This window comes from Euprymna scolopes, chromosome 39 (assembly GCF_053919585.1).
Source record: "Euprymna scolopes isolate OS-2025 chromosome 39, ASM5391958v1, whole genome shotgun sequence".
Lineage (NCBI taxonomy): Eukaryota > Metazoa > Mollusca > Cephalopoda > Sepiida > Sepiolidae > Euprymna > Euprymna scolopes.
The window spans coordinates 16,085,699-16,103,708 of NC_136520.1; positions in this window are offsets into that span (position 1 = coordinate 16,085,699).

Genomic DNA, 18,010 nt, shown 5'->3' on the forward strand with positions numbered 1-18,010 from the left:
TTTTTCCATGTTTTCGTTTCGAAAATACTTTTTTAAAAATAGAAAATTTTACAATTTTTATATTGAGGATGTTTTTTATTTTTAAATATTTTTAAATGTGTTTTATTATCGAACACACATTATGAGTCCATTTGACATGACGGTAAAAGTGTTCGATAATTGACCACTAGTTCAGGGTTCAATCTTCGGTGAACGTATACCAAAGGTTTAAATGATAATTGTTGCCCCCTTTCTAAATACTGAACACTGGAGGGTGATGTTCAAATGTAAGTGAAGTAATACTGCAAAGGAGTGGCACTTTCCCCCAACATATTTGTATAGTTGCCATGAAAAAGGGAACTCTTTTGTTTCCCTTGACTATGATTGTTTCCTTTAAATTTATTATAATATAGCAACCAATTATGAACACAAAATAAATTTGGAGTGTTTTTAATAATGAAGAATACACCAAATTCCGCCTAGAAGCGACGCGGCCTGAAACATTTGGGGGATTGTTTTAATAACATCGGATCGTAATTTCCGAAACCGCGGCAATGGTTTTGAAATATTGTTAAAACCAATTCAGTTTTATATACGTATAAAAAACGTTGTAGAAAACAAAACAAAAAGTTATTGTATTTTATCTTATTTTCGCCAGACGTCTTGTCTAGATTTCGTATTCCCGTTTTTATTTTTATTTTTTAGAGAACAAATTTTTCATCTGTTTCATTACCGGTATCACGATTGTTTACGTGAGGTTGCATCGTTTAAGTTGAAAATCGTATAAAAAGCTACATTAAAAAGATTTATATTAAAATTTACGAAAAGAAAACGAACAAATCGAATTCATCAAAATCGATAACATTAAAACATAAAAAATTAAAACTTTAATGAAAACAAAGAATGAAAGAAGAGAAAATATTTTCAATTTGACGTCGAATATTCAATAAAAGAAATCTTTATACGAGCAAAATACAGGGTTTTATTTAAAACTGTTTCGATTTGAAAGTTCACACTCGCGTCACAAATTTACCTAGTGGATATCGAAATATATAATTCTATTAGTTTTTTGTTGTTTTTTTTTGTATTTATATTCATATAAATCCCCTTTTTTTCTATTTATTTCAAACGAAAATACAACTTTGTTATACATAGGTCGTGGAATTGCATTCGTCGTCAAAACATCTAGCTAAATTGCATATTCTTTTAAACATTCATTTTAATTAACTCCCTATTAGTAATTTTAGTTTTTTCCCATCGGATGATAATCTTTAATTAACTATTACTTCTAATTATACTCATGAAGATATACTACATGATTTATACTGGCGTAATATTTGCGTAAACAGTTTAAGTAAACACAAACCTTCTTCTGTGTATATTCATGTATGCGCATATATTTTTGTTTAAAAACAATTGCATACATAATTTCTCTTTCAGTATTTTATGTTCAGAGACAAAAGACTTATTATATAGGGTATTCGAACATATGCAAAACTTTATATTTGAGTTTAAGCGGGGGAAAATCAGCACAGAATTGTGAAAATTAAAAAAATGGAATTTGCCAGGCGAAGGTATAAAGACAGCATTACGAATATGCATGCTTAACATAATAGATTGATTCATGTTTTAATTTTTAGCCTTGCAGCAAACATGTCTTCATAGCTAAGGGATTAAAGTTAAAAGAAAAAGTAAGTCATAATCTAAACGTTTTGGTTTCGATTCTCGATGGTGGCGCACGTGTCTTTTTTTTTAATTTTTTAAATCATTACTCTATATTGGATCCAATATAATATAATAATAAATATGAAATCTGTATTAATCATTGTATAATATTTAAGCGTATTTTACGACCGGGCAATACCGGGCAGCATGTTAATCTTAAGTTAAAAGAAAGCATTTTATTTCAAACACACGCAAAAACGACTGCATTTTTCATATAAATGAATGAATAAAAACGACTAAACTCGTCGGAGTAATAGTGGGGTTGTATTGCAAAACAAGAAACGCGATGATTTTGCGTCGGTGGATAAAGGAATACTGTTGTCACATTTGGATTGATGCATCTGCTACTAGCCTTTCACTCCTGGACTGGGTTCAATTCAGCCTCTGTCTCATCAACGAAATGTTGCATCTCTCTTCCTATTCTACAAATGTTTTAATGGCGAATGCTCTGACGAAGTACAAGCACGTGTACACCCTCAACGTAAATACCTCGGGTACCCGACAGGCAGCTAAATCCCACCCCTACACAGTAGAGATCCCTAGGTGTAAAAAATCCTTCTACTCCAATAGTTTCTTCCCCAGATCTGCTTGACTTTGGAATTCCCATTCCGGGTTCCTGCTTTCGCAACTGTACTGATATGCAGAACTTCAAGTGTAATGTGAACAGGTATCTTGCTGCTCATCTCCATTCATACTATCACGCCATGTTCTCTGTTTGAGAGCGTATGCACAGTCTGGATCTCTTTTTACCCCACAAACAAATAATAATTTCATTTAAATAATCTCCCTCGTCAATTAATTATATTAATTTAAAATATATTTAATTAATAACTGTTAATAACGACGAAACTATTACAAATACTGAGGGAAAATAGGACAGTAACATCACAAATTAATAACACGAAATATTATTTTGATGAATTGTTTTAAAAAGTCCTGCACATTCTAAGGCATCTCCTTGAATAATTCTTGTGTTCTTTTTATACAGTGTTTCACAATATTCTGTTGTATTATGGAGTTAAATAAACAACATGTTTTAATAGCAACATGAAAAAAGATTTTACACTTTTTTTTTATAAATGTCCACTGATTTTATCGAAGAATATTTCAGGATATGTGAAATATATAATCAATTGTTAACTATTCAGCACTTTCAACTAACAATTTCCGTAGTTAAATTAAGTGTATATTATTAAATAGCATGGGTGCCCGGCGTTGCCTGGGTATTTGGAGGTGTATGCTGAGCAAAAAAAAAGCAATCAATTTTTTTTAACTTTGACCCCTATTATGACCCCTTAAAATTTATTGTTTTTAGGCTCTCATTAAGTTATTAAGTTAGATCCATGTCCAAGGAACCTATATCTAAAATTTCAAGTGTGTAGACCCAAAATTGTCGGAGGAGTTTGGTGGAGTTCTCAAAGGTCAAATCGTTGGTCTTTGCCCCCTTAATCGACAAATTTCTGATCCAAAACAAATCAGATCGATTTTTCCAAATCTCAATACCCTGTATATCAAATTTCGAGTCTGTAGACTAAAAATTGACAGAGTTATTGCGTAGGGAAATGTACAGACACACACACACAGACACACACTTTCATTTTAATAGATATACTAGCAATGGGTGCCTGGCGTTGCCCGGGTGTTTGAAGGTGTATGCTGAGCAAAAAAAAAAAAAAAGACAAACAAACAAAAAAAACGGTAATTTTTTTAGACTTTGACCCTTATTATGACCCCTTAATATTTATTGTTTGGGGATCAAATCAAATTATTAACTTGGATCTATGTCCAAGGAACCAATATCTAAAATTTCAAGTGTTTAGACCCAAAATTGTCGGGGCAGTTCGGTAGAGTTCTCAAAGGTCAAATCGTTGAACGTTGACCACTTAACAGCGAAATTTCTCGCCGAAATCTGATCACATCGATATTTCTAAATCTCAGTACCCTGTATATCAAATTTCGAGTGTGTATACTAAAAATTGACAGAGTTATTGTGTAGGGAAATGTACACAGACACACACACAGACACGTTCACTTTTATAGATATATAGATTTTAAGAAAACTACAATCGTGATTTGATTTAGTTTATTATTTCAAAGTAAAATATATGAATGTAGAAAGCATACTGAAAAAATGAAGTTGTTGAAACTATTATTAGCACATTTATATAAGGAATAAACTTGATGTCGCAGTTGCCCCATGATTCGAGGTAACTGCACCATTTATGGGATACTCTTCCCCAATCAATATAAAATTAAAGTATGTTGGTGCAAAACCGTTTGAAATCAATTTTTAGTCCTTCAAACAAAGATCACAAAGTGCACGGGACAGAATATAAAAATATTCTAGAAAATAAAAAATAAGCCAATCCTTTACCATACACAAAATCAGGAAGAAATAAACTGTTAATTTATTGACAGGATCACAAAATACCCTACAATATTTTGCGCACAACGAGACTTTTAGAACTGAAAATATCTTTAAAAACAAACTTCCTGGTCACACACTCAGGTTTGCCCAATTTTAATATAATTTGGTCTGGGTGTTACAGTAATCTCTGAGACATCGGCTCCTGGAATGCCAACACCCAGCCATCACTTTCTGTGCTTCTACCTTGCGAAAATATCGAACATCCCGGACAACCTTTTCTGGCTCAATCAACTTCAATAAGGTACATATAAAATGATAGTCTTTATGTTTATGTTCTACGTTGATAGTAAAAACTAAAAATCGTCACCCTTTTCAAACTCTTTAATTTGCAATGATCCTGTTCGATTTAGATCAACGACAGTGTCATTATCTGACTGAAGTATTATCCAGATCACTGTCAGATGACTCGTGCACAAGTCTCTGCAAGTTTAATTGTTTTGGCAGGCAGCTTCCGCCAGGGTGTCCCAGAAGTTGATCTGATAAGTCAGCAACAGTGATACCCACTTCCACTTGTTTCACCCACTTCCACTTGTTGGTTTGGGTAGGTGCGTGAATGAATCGTTATCTTTTAAATTTCAAATATAATCGTTCTTTTACAACCCGCTATATGGTGTTTTCTTAAGCTCACAACTAATTTGATTTTCTCTGAACCAAATTTGTTTTTGCTAAATTCAGGATCTGAAAAAGCTTTTTGCTCAGAATTTGCCTTTCTCTGGATAAATAAATAACTGAACAGCGTCGGTGGAATACGTACAGCGTTAATCGGGACGATTACGAAATGCTCCTTAAAACATTTTTTGGCATTTTTGCATTTATCGCGATTTCCACGAAGTTACTCGGGTGTGTCCGGCAGATGACGGGAATAACCGGAAACGGCTGGTCGCAATGCAATGGGAGTAAGGCTTAGACCGATCTCAATAATAAAAACAAATAACCAAGAGAACGCAACATCAACCGCTTTGTCGGGCTTAGGTCAATAAGTATGTAGGACGTATTTTTCTATATAAATTGGAAGAAAATTAAATTAAATAATAAAGTAAATTATTCAAAAAGCCAGAAAAATGGAAGAAGACAGTGTTACTAATTTATCGTTGTTGGAGCGAAAGGAAATATTTCCTGGCCTTTAACACATTTCTACCTCAACCACCAAACAGTAACATAAAATTAGTTTAGAAAAAAGATTTTTTAACAAATGTTCTTTCATTTATGTATGTGTTTGTGCAAAAAATATACAAAAAAACTTTCTTTAAATATCTTTAAAATAAATTTTTGGTCACAATGTAAATGATTTACTCGTTTTTTGAATTTTCATCTGTTTTTCAAATACTGGTTAATGTTATAAATTTTTTTTGTATTTATTGCATTTCTGTTTTTTAACAATCCTCATTTGTTAGTAGCGGTTAACTGTTAAGGAAGGCTCGGCCAGCGTTTCCGTTTATTCCCGTCATCTGTCGGGCACACTCAAATACATTCGTGGAAATCGCAGGTTGGTAAATTTATAAGTACAGATTTTTTTCATCCACAAGGCACAGTGTCACTTGGAATGTAAGGAGCTAATATTTGAGATAATGTCTAAAGATAGACAAAGTGTGTTGAGCAGAAGATGGTTGTTCACATTACATTTAAACTATTGCAGGTTAGTATAGTAAGGAAAGCTGGAAATAGAAGAAGAATGCCAACGTCTACCATTCAAAGTTAAGAAATTATTATAGCAGAAGAATTTCTGGCGCCTAGCGACTAAATAGATTGGAATTTTGAAAATATCTATCATTAATTAATCACATTATGTTTAACTTTTACAAAACCCGGAGTAAACTGAATTTTTTACAAAAGGTTTAAAAAACTTTAGATACCTTATGTCATGCAGCTGTATTCCAAAAATTCATAATCACTATATTATTTAAGAAGTTGATCTACTAGGTACAAAAATACAAACCTATAAAATACTTAATTTATTCAAATTATTCGGCCCTGTCGGTGGGGCATTAGAATACGCTGAATGATCCCCTGCAGAGAGTAAAAGTCCCTCAATGGGAGTTCTGGATATGGCCTTAAACTATATCCAGTGGTGAGTTCCCAGCTTGTGGGCTTTGGGGAGTGTGGAGCCACCCTTTAATTACCATTGCTCCCAGGTCCACTCTGACCCGGAGTGGTAGTACCTGTTAGGGTCCCAACTATGGGTTAAATAGAAACCGACGTGAAAACAACAAATATATTCTATTAAAAAAATTGTCTTCAAAATCTTTGGATTCGACATTAAATAACCCGAAAAGGGTTGATATGCCATAAAACAAAAACAACCCACAACCAATCAAATTATTCAATTAGTGGTCTTCTTAATCTATAAAGGAGTCCATTTAAAAAGGTGCTTAAAGCACAAGGCTTTAAACTCGGAGTGTGCTAGGATTAATTTTTGAAGCATTATAGCAGTCGATACGCTTACTAACAGGAATGCTGCGGTATCAGCTATCTTGCTCTGTCGGAAATATATATTGTTCTAATCACCCCAATTGTGTTACCCCGCGTTAACCTTTAATTCATCTCTTCGAGAAAAGGTTTGTTTATTGCCAATTTCTGACCGCAAAATGCCGACGATACTGTTCAGACAATTTCTGCAGAACCAGAATATACAACTTGTTTCGAGTAATATTTTAATAGCCGATATCTTGACAAAGTTAATGACAAAAACAAAAGTAAAGCCAAATTAAATTAAAGCCCGGTTTTCGTTGTAATAAGAACAAAAACGAGAGTTCTAACCAAAATTTATATGAATCTTCAGCTTAATTTCAGCAGTTTCGTAACTTTCGCTATCTTTATTTTGTCCTTTAGTTTTCACATTCCATTAACGAGGTTTTGAACAAAGGGGAAATTATTGCTGTTTTCTGAGAGGGAATCAATCTTCAAAAACTTATTGTTAGCTATCTTGAGGTAGTATTTTTTTTTAGCTCTTGCGGCTTCAGGCTTTGTCAGGAGCGACTTCCGTAAAAAAAAGTTAACATCTTCCGCCTTGGTAAACACGAAAAACGAAAAACAAGTGCAAGTTTCTAGTTAGCATGCGTGGGTTTTGGCACTTCCGGTCATTAAACACACTCTTCCAAAGAATTTCTATTGTCTTTGCTTGATTTTTGTTTTATTTTAGTTTTATTTTATGTATTTTTATTTATTTATTTATTTATTTATTTCATAGAACTTTTATTTTAATTATTGTAACCGTTTTTGAGCCTCTGACGAGATGAGTAACATTGTTTAAATCGGAAATCATTTTGCATATGGATTTACTGATGCTTGTATTGCTTTTCTTATTAAAGTCCTCTATATGTATTGAGCAATTTTCAAACGATATTATGTTTACTTAAATACAGTTTGACTTATTTAATTAGTATATATATATATATATATATATATATATATATATATATATATATATATTATTTTATAGTAATAATTGTATTATTATAATGAGTTTTTACTTATATGTATTTTTTCGTTATTTATCTTTACGATGCACATACTGCTTCAAACACCATTCTTTATATATATATATATATATATATATATATATATATATATATATATATATGTATATATATATTCTCTTATATATAAATGCATTCTCTTATATATATATATATATATATATATATGATATGTATTATTAGATTTATTAGTGGATTATTATATTTTATAAATTATATTTCAATTATGTAATATTTTAAAAATAATATATATATATATATATATATATATATATATATATATATATATATATATATATATACCGCTTCCCATGTGGGGGTACCAAATTGGTTAAAAGGAAAATTATTCCCAACTCGTATTTAGGTAAAAAGGCACTTTCGTCAATAATTGAATTCATTCAAAACATATCGCTAAAACCAAAAACAAACATATCTCTCTTTCTCTCTCTCTTCTCTCATATATATATATATATATATATATATATATATATATATATATATATATATATATATATATACAAGATTACAAGGAAAACGATTTTTGGATTATATTATATATTTTTCTTTTAATTATTCTTTCGACAACATTTGGACAATTTTAAACATTATGATGTTCCAAAATTATTCCAGGTTGCTATTTTATCTTACAAATTGAAAAAAGATACAAAGATCAATACGGATTTTCATCCTGTTATTTACGGTGCCAAGCAATAGAATCCGCCTCGCCATGTTTTTGTTTAAATCATTTTCTGTGGAAATTTTTTGGGACGCCCTATTTCTGTTTTCAGGATTTCAATTATGGTAAATTGTAAATTTTACACTACATCTGACCTTGATGTGTATTGCCAGAAGTAGATTTTTTTAAACTCGTTTTTTGAATTTTTATCTCTTTTTCAAATACTGGACGACACCTGCGAATTCTCCGTTTAGTTTTTTATTTCTGCTTTGTATCTTAAGTTTTTCCGTTGTTACCGATCGACTTTACTCCAAATTTTATTTCCTAAAAAGTGAATTATTATTAAAAGTTTATCCCCCCCCCCAAAAAAAAATATTTTTAATAAAATAAAATAAAATAAACATTCCACACTTATTGGTTTAAGAGTTTGAAAATAAAATCAAAAACAGTAAATTCATTATGTTTGATATTGACTCATATTACCTTTTAATAAATTCTAATCTGTTTGTGAAACATATAAATTAGCAGGAAATGAAACGTACATAATGAAATGAGAAAAAGAGATTAAAAACCCCTTATTAGATATAGAGATGGATTATAGACAAGAAGTGATAGGGTGAACCACTTTGAAAGTTACAATGGGTGATGGACTCTGCGTAGGTAACTGACCTGTTATATATATATATATATATATATATATATATATATATATATATATATATATATATATATATATTGAAGAAGGTTAATAAAATGGTGCTGGGATTAAATGGGGGCCTATATAGGGATGATGCATTATTTTTAGTTAACTCATGTGATCGGAATACAGAAAAAGCTAAGAAGAAGAAATATTTCTTTAATGAATATAATTTAGAAGTAACTATAGACATCAACTGTAAAAAGATGAAAGTTTTAGGCGTAAATTTTAACAACACTTACGGACCATATCATAAACCAAATCCAACATGATTCTATCCAAATAATTCCAATCATCCCAGATGTATCACAGAAAGCCATTATTTCCAGTATATCCAGGCTATCTCAAAATTCCATACAACATGGCAATGAAAAGAAGAGCAAACGCGAAGAATGAAAAGAGATTTGAAAATAATAATAAGAAAACACTTTTGGTCGAACCCGCCTTTCAGTGAGTACATTTAAAACAATATCCTTAAGGAATTTTACAAAATAATTGATAAAAAATTACTACCGGCAATAGAACAGAATCAGGCATAATAAATTGGGGAAAAATGTAACTGAAGAATACCGAACGAATATCCACTGTTTAATTTCAGAAATTGTACACCAATGAGAAGTTAAATTGGATACTAGAATTGTCCGTTAATAACAGATTTAGAAACCATTTTGCATAATTTAAAACCGAGCTCGGAAACGAACCTAATAGGAACAAGAATAATAATGCAAAAAACTAAAATAAAATGCAACTGCATTAGCGGATTACATTATTGAACTACGTAAAAACAATAAAGAATTCGAAATAAAATGGTCAATAGTGGATAAGGGTGGGAAATACCAACCTACTAAATCAAGAAGATGTAATATGTGCTTACTTGAAGCATAATACAGAGTGAACTCTAAAGAAGAAGTTTTAAACAAAAAATAATATGCTATACAAAGTTGCCTTCATAAAATAAAGTCCTGCTCTCGCGTTTAAAACTTGGCTGAAACAAATTTATAAAGAGAATTCACAGTATATATTAATAGTAAAATATAGGAAGAACACATAAATTGAACATTAAAATTCAAAATAGTGAAATATTAAACTAATTGAGTAGGTATTAAACTTAACATACAGGAAATCAAATGATTTTAACTAAATAGAGAGAAATTAATCTTAATAATAGTTACAAATAATAAGATAAAACCCTATTTAATTCAACAGCAAAGACTTCAAGAGTAACCAAATGCCAGAAATAGATGATAAAAGATTTTAAATTATAGTTTTCTTGTAATATATAATATTGAAAACAAATGGAAAATACAAATTAAATAAGAAAACTAGACTAATGATATTTATGTGCCCCGCAAAATAAATAATAAATAATAAATAATAAAGCCAAAATATGGTATTAGAAAAAATTTATAAGTTGAGATTTTTGGAAAACAATAAAATTAGTAATCCGCAGTTATCCCCCTTTCAACAGAGTTCTGGAAGATAAACAAAAGCGAGTTAGGAAACATTTTAAATTTCGAATCCTTAAATTAACAAAGAGGAATGTAGATTTAATTTTATCTTAATAAAAAATAATTCCTTTATAATAAACTTCTAATAAAGAATCCACTTCATAGTGAAAAAACAAAATATGTCACCCCTATTCCCCTTCCCTTCCCCTCGCCTATCTTCCCACCCCCAGCAGCACTAACCTAAACACCCAGCTACCGACCCCGACCCCCCTCCGTTTTCACAGCCCGCCCCTACAGTAGCCGACCGGACACAGCCCAGCAGCGACTTAAGTGACCCAGAAAAGCAGAGATACCCTCACATCAGCAGAAAAAATAAATAAATAAATAAATAAATAAATACTAGTAATAATGATAAAGACAACGTAACAGAGAACAAGAAAAAAGCTCACGCTAAAACAAGTTATAAATCAAAATAAATAAATAAATAAACAAAATAAAAATAAAGACAAATAAAAATAGCAAATTTATAAACATGTTAATCACCTAATCATACCATACATAAATCCCCTACTCACATTTGGCCCGAGGCCTCACATAGCTACACAACTTCCGGCCCTTCATCCAGCATGTTTTGAATCGACCTGTTACGCACACCATTTGAAAAGGGAAATTTTTTCCGAAATTAATAATGGAATACGTCGCATGAATACAAGTAAGACATTTTACCATACAACTGAATAAATATATATAAAAAAATAAAAATAAAAAAATAATTAAAAAAAAAAATATATATATGTACTTATTGATTTGTAAATCGCCACTTGTTCTCGTCTCCTCTTACCAACAGCGACTATAATTCATTCCTCGCATTGTGACAGCCTTCTATATCTCTTTTACATACCTATCCCACACAATGCTTCAAGCAAACTACATATCAATCCTATAAAATATGTTGTGTTCCGTTATAGATTAAAACGAGGGAAAGCAAGTAAAATAAAGCAACGTTATATTTTTCTCGAAGATCCTAGAGACAAATCACGCTAAAACCTAAGAGAATTCCCTCTGTTTACAGAGAGCAGATCTTCTCAATCCAACGTGAATGATCTCCATGATCTTTAAATGGAATATTGAGTAAGCACGGCGCATGGTGAAGGTTTTTAATGAGATGGTCAGTTATGGAAGACCCGTATGTGTTGGCAAGTACGTCTGTCGCTCGGTGTCTCCCATTTCTGATGTTGCTAGGTGCGTACTGTGGGAGTCTTCCATCTAAATTTTATGCTAATTTATCAAAGAAATTATAAATAAAAGCATTTACGATTCTATGTCCTGGTTGTAACCTCGCTTTTTTTTATTTTGAATAAAACAAACGGGGGGCATACCTTATAATTTATACAAGAATGTAAGAATTTTATATTTATCTTGTGTGGATTTTATTTTGCTTTAATTAGCAGAATCGACTATAATTACTTTATTAAACTAAATTTGTACCTGGTCTTGAGATATTTCATGATTCTTTGCTGGGCACAGGATTTAAACATGGAAATCGTGAAGAGAAAACACAAGTATCATGGTTCAATTGTGCTTTAAACCGAAAAAATAATTTTAGTAAATTTATTATTTTCATATTAAAGAACCTGCAATTTATTTTATATATCGAGCCTTTCAGCTTCTGTGGTAATAAAATTTCTCAAATGCACTTGTGATGTTAGGCTGTATAAGTTGTTAACTTTGATCAAAATCGCCTGTTCCTTCTTTCATTGCAATATTTCGATTAATGATTATCGATACTTATCAAAAACATTCCGACTGAAAACCTATCTAAGACACTGCCAGCCACATAATGGACTTACGTGTAAAATTTCATAAAAATCGGCTCAACCGGTTTTGAGTTAATAGTAACGAACTCTCACCCACACACACACAAAGTTCTTATAATATAATAGTAGATATTAAGCGATTTTTATGAATTTGGAATATATATATATATATATATATATATATATATATATATATATATATATATATAGAGAGAGAGAGAGAGAGAGAGAGAGAGAGAGAGAGAGAGAGAGATAGATAGATAGATAGATAGATAGATAGATATCAGGTAACACGGTGATTAAAAGTTATGCATCATATATTATATTTTGTAAATTTTACTATTTACGACAGATTCTACCTGGGCCTACATAGCCGCAAAACCCTTATTTTACGGGAAAATAATTTTTTTCCAAATCACATTTCCAGTTATGTTAATAATATATTTTAATCATGAATTGTTTAAGCAAGAATAATTATGAATTATGGGAGATGTATTCTAAGAAGAAATAACGTGAGCCGATTTATTTTATTTGCCATTTAAGGACGTGCGCCTGAAATCGTAGAATACTTTGTAAAGAAAGTAAAATAATTAATATTTAAAACATATTCTATATTTATTTCTTATACTTCTTCTGAGACGCGTATACTTTAACAAACACACACACACACACACATATATATATATATATATATATATATATATATATATATATATATATATTCTTTGCCATGAAACAACAATGGAAAAAGCGTTATTCACTGTCTTTAACAGAATCATTCGTAGACTTTCTTAAATGGCAAAACCGGTAGTGCCGAGAACCACGCATGCTCAGCAGAAACTTGAAATTCTCATTGGTTCTACGTTTTCTCAATAGCGGAAGCTGTTTTTTTCCGAAATCTCGTTTCCGTTCTCGTTACAAAAAAAAAGGAAAACGTGACTTTGACGTTATCTGTGTCTCTCCTATTTGTAAGGACATTGATTGTTGAATCTTTGGGATATGCAACCGCTGGTGTTTAAAATAAAAGGAGGAAAACTAGGGGAAAATCAAATCAGAGATAATGCACTAGGAATAATGTTAAACAAATAAAAGTAAATGTAACATTAAGATTACAAAAGAGAATAGAAAATATCAACTTGAAATTATCCATGTTACGCTATAAGCCTTTTTATAGAAATAGCTCCACAAAGGCATGAAGCTACTTGATATCGGGAACAAAAAAAAAAACAGGAATAAAAAGATAATATTATAGGTAAAAAAAAAATAGCCAATAATAAGTAATAGATACATTCCGTTTCGGAAAACAGAAATTCTTCGCCCTTGGTAAGAAACATCGCTCACGGAATATGAGGATTAAATGACATAAGCGAGAAGCGAAAGTTTCGAGACAGCTGAGAGTAAACCCAATCTTTAATGCTTTTCTTAACCCGTGTTTAACCGAATCTCACGCGTTCAGCGAGCCATTTTTAGGTGTTGGACAGACGTGCGATTCCTCCGTTCAGTTCTAAAATACAATGAATACCCCCTGTAAGGTAAGCTGCTCATGAAATTGTGAATGAACGGTTACACATCCTTTCTAAATCGCCATCGCTTGAGCTCAATGGCAAGGGGAGATCCAGCACTAATGGAAACAATGCCCAGATAAACAGAGAGCACATACAGCACCTGGAATTCCAAAATGGTCTTCCATTTTAGTAGTGACCAGAGTAAACGTTCTTTAATTTCGGCTATAAAAAAGAACACTTGTGTGTCAACGTTATTACGCCGTATGGACAGACATATTCTAAAACTAATTATATTTGTGTGCGGTTTGCGATGAATTTTTTTATATCAAAATTTTAAAGTGGGTTAAGGAAGAAACGTTGTCGTATGGTTTATATGTGTTCACGACACACCAATTTATGTTCTACCACGACGTTTCTTCTTTTTCGCTGTTTCTCCAATTACTACATCTGTAACGCTATTCAAATATTATATCTGTAACGAAACCCACATATTAGATCTGTAGCGCAATCAAATTATTACATTTGTAACGCAATCCAATTAATATATCTGTAACGAAACCCGCATATTACATCAGTATGTAATCCTATCATAAAATCTGTAACGTAATCCAATTATTATAGCTGTAACGTAATCCCGATATTGCATCTGTCATTCAATCCAATTAATTCTTATGTAACGTAACCCAATTATTACATCTCTACCGCAATCCATTTATAACCTCTGTATCGTAATCCAATTATTACATCTATAATAAATCCAATTAGTGCATCGTGTAACGTACTCCCTTATGTTATCTGTAACATAATCGAATTATTACATCTTTGAAGTAATCCAATTATTACATATGTAACGTAATCCTTATATTGAATCTGTAACGCTATCCTATTATTACATTCCTAATGTAATTAAATTATTATACCTGTAACGTAATCGAATTATTACATCTGTAACGTAATCCAATTATTACAACTGTAACGTAATTAAATTATTACATCTATAACCTAATCGAATTATTACATCTGTAACGTAATCCAATTATTACATCTGTAACGTAATCCTTATATTACATCTGTATCGTAATCGAATTATTACATCTGTAACGTAATTACATTATTACATCTGTGACGTAGTTCCATTATGCTTGTTAAGATGTTCGTCTAAAAGCCTGAAAATCTGTACTTGCATTGTTTTGTCGTTCGGTGGATGGTTTTTCGCTTTTTTAATTTAGTTTTATTAATAGTATTTTTCAGCAAACAAAAGCAAAAACAAAGTAAAAACAGAAGCAAAAACGAAGTAAATATTTGTGTGTAAAATCTTTATATTAAAACTTCTATCCTTTTCCCTCACTTTTTATTTTATCCTTTTCTCAATGTTTCTCTACTTCCTCTTTCTGTGTTGCCCTAACTTTCCTCAATACCCTCTATTCCCATCTCACTCTCTTGTTTTAATCTGTTAATAATAATAACAACAACAGTATTAACAATAACAATAATAATAATAATGATAACCCATTATTTTTTTTACTCGGTTGTGCGTAAATATATTATTATTATTATTATTATTATTATTATTATTAATTACAATTATAGTAATGGTGATGATGATGATAGTTGTAGTAGTAGTAGTAGTAATAATAATAATAATAATAATAATAATAATAATAATAATAATAATAATAATTTATCCAGCCTACATTCAAGTTTGTTTTTCTTCTTTAGTAGTTCTAAACACATTTTGCTCCCGCCTTTTTCTTTCACTGATACTGAACCAATTATTTCAAGATAGTCAATGTCTTTCAAAGACAATTTCAAGCAAGCAATTGGTCTATAATTTTCAATATCTAGCACTTTAGAAGGATTTTTCATTATTAAAATAGTCTTTCCCAGTACAATCCATTCTGGTATCTGGCACAATCTGACATAATCATCCAGAGAAACAACAAGGCTCTCATGAAAGATCGCAACCAATACCCATGAGGACCAAGTCCATTCCACTTAGCTCTCCATGTAACTTAGATAAATTACAGGAAGGCTTGTGATATGTGCCACATTCATAGGTACTCAGTACGTTGAAAATAGTAGGGGCCATTATCACTAAACACCTATATATTGCTACCGCTAAAACATGCATTAGTTTATTCTTACCCAGATAGATAATCTCTAGCCATAGCCTGTACTTAGATTTACATTAATCTACATTACATAGCAATAGCTGTCTATTCCTTAGTTTTGTAATGATAAATGCAAAAACTGAACTGATACTCTGTAATGCATACTACAACTTCATGATTTTTAAAGGTACAGCTGAAGATATCTCCGTTAGAAGTGGAAACATAATACCTACAACTTCCATATATTCGCATCTGCTGGAAATCTGTCCATGTATATATTTACTTTATTATACCCACTGAACATGACATAGGTTATAATTTTACTCCCAATTATACCTGTACTGTAGTGTACACCATATCAAAAATGGCGTTACTTGTATCTAGATTGAAAATGCACCTTAACCCTTCTGCTATCTAAAATACCCAGAGCCTGGGCAATCACATTTTTAGTTAATTCTTAATATCCATTCTGTAACGCGTTATACTATTCCTAAGCCAACATAAAAATAAAGAAAAAAATCTAAATTTAAAGGAAAAATATTAAACCATATATTAACTCCATCCAGCAAACCTGTTGCAAATATAACTGTTTCCACTGCATGAACTTTTACTCACCCCCTCCTCTAGTAACAATGAAATAGCAATGTCCCTTCCCACCCCTCTAAACTGGGCGCTTGGGAGTGTATGAATGCCAAATGCCAGTACAAGTAGATTGGGTTGATTATCGTCTGATGGGTTGAGGGTACCGGATTGACTGTTCCTGGCCGCTGTTCCCGACTGGTAGTACAGGGGCCCCAACTCTTTGGTAGCGCTAAAAGCGGCTGCTCCATCAATAGTTGAATAATATCGGGATGTTTGCAGTGCCATTTAGCGCATAGAAAAGGGACCCTGCACTCATTTCCGGTGGGCTTTCCTGAGGCTACAATCCTCGTAGATGGAGGGTCAGCTTGTATTGCATGTCTAGTATTCTGCATAACTACTTGTTCCGCACCCCTACCTAAACTGCAACTCCCCCCCCAAAAAAAATGATGGCAGTACAATTTAAAATTACGCTTAAACCAGGGCAAAACTCAAACAAAACCAAATTGCCTCCTCCCTTGAGGCTTGCATTTACGAACATCCGTGGGCTTAGAACTAATTTAAATGGCGTTGAAGCATTTCTTCTAACAAACACCCTGGATATCTTAGCATTACACTCCTCCATCCCCTCTAACTACTTTAACATGGCCGGATATCTCCCATTCTGCCATAAGGACTCTGACAGACATATGCACGGGCTTGGAGTCTATATTCGAAATACACTCCCCTTGACTAGAAAAAAAAATAGAATCTGACAATCAAGCCTTTTATGTGCTTTAGACTTAACATGCAACATAGCATTAGTTACTTTTATTTTATCTTCCACTATCCCTCGACCCAGGACTGTACCTTAATAAACAAAGTCTCTGACAGCATAGATACAGCACTTTCCCTCGACACTGTCGCACAAGTGCATGTATTCGGTGACTTCAATGTCCACCACAACAATTGGCTTGGATTTTCTACTTACACAAACGCAGCTGGTAGCACAATACATAGCTTCTCTACATCTCATTCCCTATCATAAACGGTTACGTTTCCAACCCGTTTCCCTGACCTGCAAGAAAAACACGCATTACTTTTAGATCTGTTTCTGACCACATTCCCGATGATTGCGTTAGGAATGCCCACAGCCCACTCGGAAATGCTGATCATGTAGTGATAATAGTTGAACTCGCATTAAACTCTAGAGCTAAAACGGAATAGCCATTACTCAAAACAGCGAGCTATTATAAAAAGGTTGACTGGGAAGCCATCAGGGATCTCATCAGAGACGCCAATGGTGAAATATCTTCCTATTTCCTGCTGAACAGTGCGCACATGAGACCACTGAGTGGTTCAAAAACAGCAATTGAAGCACAAGTTCCAACGCGGAAGTTTTGCAGCAAGCCCCACTCTCCCCAATGGTTTACTTCTAATTGTGCAGCCGTCATTGCGCAAAGGCATCATAATTACCGCAGATTTAACCGACATAAGTCCAGTTCAAACAGACAGAAGTATAGAGAAGCCAGAAAATACTGTAAAAAAGAGATAGCGACAGCTAAGAGAGAATTTACTGAAACTACAAAA